At 37.7% G+C, this 10,878-nt stretch overlaps 1 pseudogene; it reads left to right on the top strand.

Moving 5' to 3' along the window:
- Positions 1–1,359: 1,359 nt before the first annotated feature.
- Positions 1,360–3,026, top strand: LOC100942252 (annotated as a pseudogene).
- Positions 3,027–10,878: the final 7,852 nt, after the last annotated feature.

The raw sequence follows: 10,878 nt of genomic DNA, 5'->3' as shown, positions 1-10,878 counted from the left end.
TAGAGATGGGGTCTCACTCTGGCTCACTCTGCCTCATGCTGGTCTTCCGCTAGTCTCAAACCCAGCTGAGCTCAGGCGATACACGTACCTCCGCCTCCCACAGCGCTGGGACAACAGACGTGAGCCACTACGCCGGCTGATAGGTAAGTTTTTAACCCTCATCCCCTTCCAACCACCCCCCTTCTTAGATTCCAATGACCTTTACATCTCTTTGTGCCCAGTTATTAGAGATACATGTGCTATTTGTTTTTCCATTCCTGAAATACTTCACTTAGGATAATAGCCTCCAGTTCTATCCACATTGTTGCAAAAGACATTATTTCATTCCTTTTCATGGCTGAGTAGTACTCCACAGTAATACACGTACCACATTTTCTCAATCCACTCATGAATTGATGGGCCCTTAGGTTGATTCCACATCTTTGTGATTGTGAGCTGGGCTGTGGTGAACATTTGAGTGCAATGCTTTTTCAATAAAATGACTCTTTTCCTTTGGATAGAGAGTAGCAGGATTGCTGGATTGAATGGCAGGTCTACATTTAGCTCTTTGAGGAATCTCCATACTGTTTTCTGTAGAGATTATTCTAATTTACAGAGTATAAGCATTTCTTTCTCCTTGGATCTGCACCAGCATCTATTGCTTTATGAATCTGTAATAATGGCCCAGTCTAAAAGGGGTGAGGTATTACTTCATTGTGGTTTTATTTGCATTTTCCTGATGTGGAACATTTCTCCATATGCTTCTTGGCCATTTGTCTATCTTCTTTTGAAAAACTTCTGTTCATGTCTTTTGTTATGAGGTTTTTCATTTTTTTCTTGCTGATTTGTTTGAGTTCTTTGTAGATTATGGATATTAGCCCTTTACCAAATGTATACTTAATGAAATTTTCTCCCATTCTATAAGTGGTCTATTTACTCTGTTGATTATTTTATTGCTGTGCAGAAGCTTTTTAATTAAGTCTCATTTATTTATTTTTGTTGTTGCTATATTTGCCTTTGGGGTCTTAGCCATAAATTTTTTGCCTAGACTGATGGTTTGTAAGAGTTTTTCCTGCGTTTTCTTCTGAAACTTTTATGGCTTCACGTCTCACATTTAAGCCTTTTGCCCATGTTGAATTAATTTCTGTTTATGGTGAGAGATAGAGTTCCTGTTTCCTCCTTCTGTATATGGCTATCCAATTTGCCCACAGCCATTAATTGAATGAGTTGTTGGCTGATGGTTTTATTTCTGGGTTCTCTGTTCTATTCCATTGGTCTATGTCTCTACTTTTATACCAATACCATGCTCTATAGAGGCACGTCCAACCTTTTGGCCTCTCCAGGCCACAGTGGAAAAAGAAGAGTTGTCTTGGTCCTGCCATGGTGCTATCGCAGGGGCTTCTCTAGGAGCTGGCTGAGTCGGTGGCCAGAGGCTGGGTGTTGGTGGTGGGCACAGGCAGAATCAGCTGCGAACTCCTCAAGAACCCGGTGCTCACCAGCTTCTCCAACATCGATCTGATTGATCTGGATAGTATTGATGTCAGCAACCTCGACAGGCAGTTTTTGTTTCAAAAGAAACATGTTGGAAGGTCAAAGGCACAGGTTGCCAAAGAAAGCGCACTGCAGTTTTACCCGAAAGCTAGTATCATTGCCTCCCATGACAGCATCATGAACCTTGACTATAATGTGGAATTTTTTCAACAGTTTATATTGGTTATGAATGCATTAGATAACAGAGCTGCCCAAAACCATGTTCATAGAATGTGTCTGGCCGGTGATGTCCCTCTTATCGAGAGTGGAACTGCTGGTTACCTTGGACAAGTAACTACTATCAAAAAGGGTAAGACAGAGTGTCATGAATGTCATCCTAAGCCAACCCAGAGGACGTTTCCTGGCTGTACAATTCGTAACACACGTTCAGAACCTATTCATTGCATTGTTTGGGCAAAGTATTTATTCAACCAGCAGCTGTTAGGTGAAGAAGATGCTGATCAAGAAGTATCTCCTGACAGAGGAATATCTCCTGAAGCTGCCGGGGAACCAACAAAAGCTGAAGCCAGAGCCAGAGCCTCTAATGAAGATGGTGACATTAAACGTATCTCCACTAAGGAATGGGCCAAATCAACTGGGTATGATCTGATTAAACTTTTTACTAAGGATGACCCATTTGCAATGGATTTTGTCACCTCAGCTGCAAACCTCAGGATGCATATTTTCAGTATGAATATGAAGAGCAGATTTGATGTAAAATCAATGGCAGGAAACATCATGCCTGCTATCGCCACTACTAATGCAGTGATTGCTGGGTTGACAGTCTTAGAAGGGCTGAAGATTTTATCAGGAAAAATAGAACAGTGTTGAACAATTTTTTTTGAATAAACAACCAAACCCAAGAAAGAAGCTCCTTGTGCCTTGTACACTAGATCCTTGTACACTGGATCCTCCCAACTCCAACTGTTCCGTCTGTCCCAGTAAGCCGGAAGCAACTGTATGGTTGAATGTCCATAAAGTGACTGTTCTCGCCTTACGGGATAAGATAGTGAAAGAAAAATTTGCTACGGCAACACCAGATGTCCAAATTGAAGATGGGAAAGGAACGATCCTAATAGAAGACGGAGAGACAGACACTCATAATCACAAGAAGTTGTCAGAATTTGGGATTAGAAATGGCAGCCGGCTTCAAGCAGACAACTTCCTTCAGGACTAAACTTTACTGATCTACATCCTTCATAGTGAAGATCTAGGAAAGGATGTTGAATTTGAAGTTGTTGGTGATGCCCCAGAAAAAGTAGGGCTGAAACAAGCTGAAGGTGCTGCTAAAAGCATAACCAATGGCAGTGATGATGGGGCCCAGCCCTCCACCTCCACGGCACGAGAGCAAGATGACATGCTTATAGTTGATTCAGATGAAGAAGGTTCTTCAAACAATGCAGGTACCAGTGAAGAGAAGTCGTAAGAGGAAATTGGATGAGAAAGAGAATGTCAGTGCAAAGGGGTCACGTATGGAACAGACAGAAGAGCTTGATGATGTCATAGCACTAGACTGAACAGCAGTGCCTCTTGCTGGACCCTCTTTATCCCATTCATTCATCTGGGCAGAGCCAGATTATTCATTATGTCCTGTGTTCCAAAGGGGAAAAACTGACATTGGTAATTTTTGAGAATGATCGTGCTCCCTTTGAAAGCATTCATTTTGCTAAGCTGCTAGAAACATTGCAGTATGCTGTATTAAAGTAGAAACAGAGTTTTAAAACCTTTTGAACAAAGTGTGTGCATAACCAGTCATGAGATAAAACACCACAGTGCATGTTGCCTTTTTAATGTAAATACCCTTAGGTATCTTTTCACAGTTTTAAAATATTGTGGTTTAGTAAAGTTGATACCTGGCTATAAATGTTATGCCTTTATTTTTGGCTAGAAAAATTATTTTTAGCCTAGATTTAACCATTTTCATATTCTTTACTGACTGAAACATATTCAAAGAAGCATCAAGCGCTATGCATTGAAATTTGTTTTTAAATGTTAAATGGCACTATGTATATTAATGTAAAGCAATATTAACTTACTCAAGTTCTCAGCTTGTACTGCCTGGATATATCTGTGTAAGAAGCCAATTTTCGTGTTACAGTTTCAGGTTATTTATATTTGATGTTTTGTAAAACTCAAATAAGACTATACTGTACTTATGGACCAAATAAATGGCATCTGCAAACTTGTTTTTTTTTTAAAAAAAAGAGTTATCTTGAGCTACACGTTAAATATACAAAAACTAACAGAAGATGATGAGTGAAAAAAGAAAAGGTCTGTGCATAATTTTCATGATAATCTTCATGACGGATAAGCGAAAATGTCTCATGTAGTAATCCTAATTATGCAGTGGCCCATTCAGAGAGTCTTTTAAAATCATCAAGCAGGCCCCAAGTTTGCAATTACTAACATAGAAAATATACATATCTAATAAAATATCTTTGGGGTGTTTTGGTATTTTTTATTATAAAAGTAAAAGTTAGCAACATAAAACTAGTGGGCTATTCGAGACTGTGTTTGAGAAACTAATGATCAGTATGTGCTTTGATGGAAGTAGTTGCAGTTCTCAGTGGGTTCTCAAAGTGATAATGAGATGTTTTGTTTCTAATTTTACTCTTAACATGCTTCTTCTTCTTCTTTTTTTTTTTTTTTTTTTTGAGACAGAGTCTCAAGGGGTAGCGTGTTGTGGTGTCATAACTCATAGCAACCCCCAACTCTGGCTAAAGCAATCCTCTTTCCTCAGTGGTTGTTGTTTGTTTGTTTGTTCCTATTTTTAGTAGAGATGGGGGTCTCGCTTTTTGCTTAGGCTGGTCTTGAACTCGTGAGCTTAAGCAATCCACCCATGTTGGCTTCCCAGAGTGCTAGGATTACAGGCATGAGCCACCGTGCCCAGCCCATGCTTCGTTCTTGAAAATAGTTGCTTACAGATGAGGGGGTGCCAAAAAGCAATGACATGGACAAGGCATGATTGTGAAACAAAGGATATTTGTCTCTGGAAAGATAAGATATCTAAAAGTACAATAAAGAGATATCCATTTTTCTTTAAATCGAATGTCAGATTGCAGCTCTATGCATTCCATTTGAAAATTAGCAGGTCACATATTTACTTTAATTATGAATATTAATTGACAGGAAAATAAAAAGCAAAGTTGAGCCTTTCCACATCATTCAAAACCTCTTTTCTCAGGTCACGGCAGGTGTCCTCCTTTGCTCAGAGCTCTCCTATTTAGTGAGGAGAGGTCCCTAGATGGCACTTGAAGACTGACCTGGCAAAGGAGGGCTAGATGTGCTGAGAGCCTGTAACATAGCTGATGTGTGTTGTCATGTCCCCCTGTGATTGTCACAGTCTAAGCTGGTGCTAGATGATCTTCATGGGGAGTGGTGGGTTATACCACAGTAGGGTGACCAGATTTTAACATTTGTAAAGTGGGACAACATGGTGGGGAGGGGGCGGGATGGGGGCGGGACGGGATGGGATGGGGCAGGGCAGGGCCTTACAACAATGCAAACTTTGATAAGCAGTTCTCGATAATCACTTCTCAACAATTATTTGTTATTATTACAGTTTAACATTATAAAATTAACAAAAATAATATAAAACTCATATTCTGGCAAAATAGCCACATGGCAGCCGAAAACCATATATTCCCTTCCTATTCTGCCTGTTCATGCATTCTTTCCAAAAATCAGGACTTTTTTAAAACGCCATGGGACGTGGGACAAATTGTTAAAAATCAGGACTGTCCTGCCAAAAGCAGGACGTCTGGTCACCCTATACCACAGGCTACTGTTGGAAACTTGGGTTAGAGGCTGGGTGCCTCTGTCACGACAGAGGCCGGCATTGCAGGAGATGGCTCCTCCCAGGTTTCTTTGCAGTGGGGACAGTGGTTGCCATGTGAGCTTATCTAGGGAGTGGTTGTGGGTGTCAAGGCTGTGGGTATTTGCTCCAACCTAGTCCAGGAGTGATGGTAGCTACCTTTCCCAGGTGTAACCTAATTTTTTTAATAAAATGGTTATATCTCATAATAGAGATTATGAGTTGCTTTTGCACATTTCTACCACCTAATGCCTCTTGATGATAGAAGGAGGCAGGGCCTTGGGGAGGTGATTAGATCAGGCATCTGGAGCCCAGCGACTGGGATTAGTGCTCTTCTAAAAGAAGACCCAGATACCTTGCTCCCCTCTCCTGCTATGTGAGCACACGGTGAAAAGTTGGCTCTCTGTGAACCAGTAAGCAGGCCCTCATCAGACTCTGCTGGCACCTTATTCTTATACTTCCCAGCCTTCAGAATGGTGAGAAATAAACTTCTATTGTTTATAAGCTACCAAGGATGCAGCATTTTGTTATAGCTGTTCAAATGAACTGAGATGCCCTTGATAAAAATGGAACACTACAAATTGCAAAGTAACCAATCAATTAAGGAAAAATGTAAAAGCTACCATTCCGAGAAACCAGCTAGGATTTCAGTGACCATCCTTTCATGTAACTCTTTGCGCATTATATATACACAGTATAATTGTATGTACATGCACATACATATGTGTGTATATTTGTGTGTACTTGCGTGCTTATACGCAAACGTTAAGGGGGCATTTTCCAATGAGCTAGTGCTATATAATTCTCCGTATCTTAAGTCATTAATTTTTAATCCTTACATAAAATTCTGCTATAAGGATTATCATAATTCATTCAGTTATTCTTTTATTAATGGACTTTTGGTTTGCCACATTAAAAATAATGCTGCTATATATATACATATATATATATGTATATACATATATATATATGTGTATATATATATATCCTGTATATGGATATACACACACGCTTATATACTGAAGTTTTTATTTCTATATTACAGAGTCTCAGGAGTGAGATGCTGGGTTGAACTACATGTGCATTTAAATTTTTAATAGAGATTACGAATTGCTTTTCCACATCTCCAGCAGTGATATATGAAAGTACCCTGACTCTTGACTCCCATCTTGGCTAATAATAGGTGCCATTAAGTTTTGATTTTTGCCACTCTCATTGGTACTGTTGTGGTAATTTTCATTTCCATTTCTCTGCTATGGGGTTGATTACCTTTACCTTATTAAACTGTGAAAGGGCTTTTTGTTTACCGTAGACCTTATTTTTTTAAATTTCAGATTAATATGAGGGTACAAATGATTAGGTTACAATGGTTGCATTTATAAGGTAGGGTCCCTATTGTAGTTGTATTCCATACCCAGAAGGTGTGCCATATAACCTTACATGGCACCCATGAGGTGAGAGCACACCATCTAACTTTTTTTTTTGGCTGGGGCCAGTTTTGAACCCACCACCTCTGGTATATGGGGCCAGCACCCTACTCCTTTGAGCCACAGGTGCTACCCCACCTAATTTTTTATCTATCATTTGAATTCAGAATATTTTCCCCCACTTGTTTGCCTAATGACTTTGTTTTTGGTTATCTGTTATACAACAAATAATATTCTAATATATAACACATATCCCTGCTTTAGTTTAAAAGACTTCTTTAATTACTAGGTATAACCTAATTTTTTTCTAGAAGAGTTATCATTATTTTTACTTCCATGTATTAAATCCATCAGAAATTTATTTTCACAATTAATGTAAACTAGAAGGCCCAAATTTCTTTTCTTCCATTAGTATTATTACATAAGTACTATTAATAAATAATTAAGAATAAGAAAATTAATACAGTCTACCATTGAATTTTGCCACATGGAATTATATTTGCTGTTGCTTTTTCATGTGTATTCTTTAAAAAAGTTTGTCATGAACTGAATAGTTTATTTCTATTCCTACTTTATTGTGTATGCTCAGGTGTGGGTGTTGTGTGTGTGTTTTAAGAACTAGTTGCTGAATTTTTCCAAACTCTTTGCATTTATTGCTATGGTGGAATAGTTTCCACCTTTAATATGTTGATGGAGTACTTATAATTTTCCCTATACTTGGCTGTTCTTAAATTTCTAAAATAGACTGTACTTGGTAACTGTGAACTATTCTCTTGTTAATGCAATGAATTGGATTTCATAAAATTTATTTATATTGATCAGTATGACTAGTTAATATGACAATGTCCTTGACTGGTTCAGTCTCAGGTTTGGCTATTAAGTTGTGCTGGTTTCATAATGTGAGTTAGGAAGTTTTTCATCTTTTTTTTAATGAATTAAAACAATTTACTAGAAGTATCTATTCTTTAAAGCGAGCTGGAACCCAGGTCTGAAATTATCTGATCCAGATGCCTTTAAAATCAGAGTTTATTAACTATCTATCCCAACATTTCCATGGTAAATTAATCTATTCAAGTTTTCTCCTCCTTCTTGAGTAACTTTGAGAACTTAAAATTTAAAAGAAGTTTTTTTATTATAGGTTTTCAAACTTCTTGCCAAAGAGATGTATATACACGCCATTATATTCTTTTTTTGTTTATTTTGTATCTGCTATTGACTATTCCAAACTTGTAAACTTCTGCACTTCTTTTCATAGTCCCATTTGTGATTTATGTATCTATGTTATTGGTCAAGAAGTAGCTTTTGAATTTATGATAGTCCTTCTTTTACTATTAATAGATACACATATTCCCACACATTTGACTATCATTTTGTTTTCTGCTTCATTGATTTCAGCTTTTATCTGCATAAATTTCATTTTCTTGTTCCTTATTTCATTTTTTAAGATAATGGCTAACTTTTTGATAATGTTTATAAATAACAGAGAAAATTACAACTATACAGTTTTCTTTATTAGTCTTTTTATTTCTTATGGCATAAGCAGTTTCATTGCTTTACAGTTTATAACATAAATGTAAACACTGCCCCACACTATTCATCTTCAGATACACTGAAGTTATGCTTACATATTTTCTTTATGGTTAATCTCCTCTATTGCTGTGATTTAAGCTACCACTTTTAAGCTGATGATTTCCAAATTTTCCAGAAGCTGCAGGCTCACAAATCCACCTGGCCTCTTGTATAACCACTGAATGTGCTGAATGAACATTTCTCTAAATCAAAAATCAGTATATAGTTTTCTTAGTTTTTATACCACTTAGTTGTTCAAGCTAACTTAGTACTCATCCTTCACCTCTGCCTGCCCCTTACATCCATATCAGTCAAACACCAAATACTGATTACTTACTTTCTCAATAAAGTTAACCTCTATCCCATCTTCTCCAGTTCTGCTGTTACCACCCAGTTTTAACCTTTATCATCTATGGCAGATTATTTCAAAGGTACAGAATGAACTCCCCCTCACCTCCGTCTCCAGCTCCATCTGCTTCAAAAATATCCCACAAAACCCCTAGATTGACTTACCTAAAATACACTATCACCATGCTAAAATCCTTTCAACACTCCCCATTTAAAAACTCAACATAGCCTACTATGCCCTTTCTATTCCCTCCTGAAGAGAAAGCATCTAACAACATGAGTAAGAGCCATTGAACGAGTTCCTCTATTAATGTGCTTTTGTATTCAGAAAGATATGGCAGGGACTGGGTAGAGAAAAAAACTAAGCATTATTCTCTGTTTGCTGTGAACTAAGTCTTGTGCTAGGGTTTTATGATCTTATTTCATCATTTTAACATGCTTGGGAGATGGGCAGTTTAGGAATGCTTTCAGCTGCAAGTATCAGAATACTCATATCTCACTGATGGTAATTTAAACCACAAAGATAGTTAATTCTTTCATGTTACAATGAGACTAGAAGTTGGTGTTTCCAGCTTAATCTTGCCATCAAAGACTTCCGGACTCTATTATTCCAGTTTGCTACACTTAGCAGACTGGCTTTTCAACCATATGCTTGTTTCCTCATGAAAGCAAGATGGCCAATGAAGCCTCAGGTTTCCAAGGAAAAGGGAAAAGAAGTGATCCTGGTGAGCTTCCCTCCTGAGCCTGGGCTCTTTACACGAAGCAAGCGTTCTCCCAGATACCCCCAATAGGTTTTCATTTACATCTCATTGGCCGGACTGGGCCACCTGGCTACCCTTATCTGTAAGTGGGATGCAAGAGCAAGAACTCGGGGTTTCCAGACTCTATGGTGTATGGCAGGAATAAGGGAAAGACAGTGTCTAGCAGGGGGCCCAAAGTAGATACTCCAGAGGTATTTTCATCTTCAATTCATAGATGATGCTAAAGATGCCCAAAGTCCTATTATTGGCAATTGGTGTATCTTGGATTGGGAATTAAGTTCTGTTTCCCAAGTTCATCCTGTATTCTCTATACAACTTCAGCCTCTCCATATACTCTTTCTGAGAATAGAATTTTAGATATTTAGACATGACTGGGGGACATTTACTGGCACCCGCTGGTTTCCCCCAAATCACACTACAAAATGTTCTGTGACATTGCATGGAATTACCCTAGAATGTTCTAAAAATGAGGCCACATTAGTACCTATTTTATAAAACCACATGTAAACTGTGCTCCTTGTAAACTGAAACATTAGGGACTATACTGAGGCTTAGACTGGCTCTTAAGTATAGTAGTTAAAAAGAAACCACATTTAAAGTATTTAAACTCATATGGCATGCTTTCTCTGACCTTCCAGATCTCCACCTGGGAATCCTTCCCAAATTTAATCATTTAGTTGTGAATAAGGTATTGGACACAGTCATCTTGACCTTGGGACATTTCACTTTACCCAATGAGTAGTTTGTAAGTTAATTAGTAATGATGACTAAAAGTCCCCTAACATATTGAAGAAAAATGTTTAAATACTCACCTTAGGAACAAGTTTTCTGGGAAGGGAAAATCTGCACATGAAACTATATATCTTCTGTCTCTTTCATCCTTGCTTTAATAAATGAGAATCCACAGTGCAATAGTACAGTTTTTGCTGCTGTAAAATAAAAAAAAAAGAAGATTTAAACCTTTTATTAGTTACTCTGTGACAGTTGTGACATTATAATGGAAAGGTTACAATTTCAGGTGATAAGTGGGAGATATATACACACACACACACACACATATATACACACACATATATGCAATAAAAACATAAAATGTGTACTAATTCTGACCTCATTGGAAATCAGTCTTCCCTGACAATAATTTTCAATTCCACCTGCTGAAAACTCATTTTCTATAAAAATGAAGCCACAGGCAAATTAACGGTCAAGGTTACAAAAAAAAAAAAATCTCAAAAACATGTAGATGGGGGACAATTTTTTTTTTTATCTCAAATTGTTTTCTTTTGAAGCAAACCAATCTTAGCCATTAAAATGGACTAAAAAGACCTGCATCCACCATTGAAAACGGGGTGGATGCCACTTGTTAGCACTGTTAGGTTAAAAATTACCATATTGTTTCCAGCTTACTAATAGCCTTAATGAGGTCCTCATTTTTCTTTCACACGTAGTC

This window comes from Otolemur garnettii, unplaced genomic scaffold, assembly GCF_000181295.1.
Source record: "Otolemur garnettii isolate 467f Iridium unplaced genomic scaffold, OtoGar3 scaffold00007, whole genome shotgun sequence".
Taxonomy (NCBI): Eukaryota; Metazoa; Chordata; class Mammalia; order Primates; family Galagidae; genus Otolemur; species Otolemur garnettii.
This window is presented reverse-complemented; position numbering and strand designations above follow the sequence as displayed.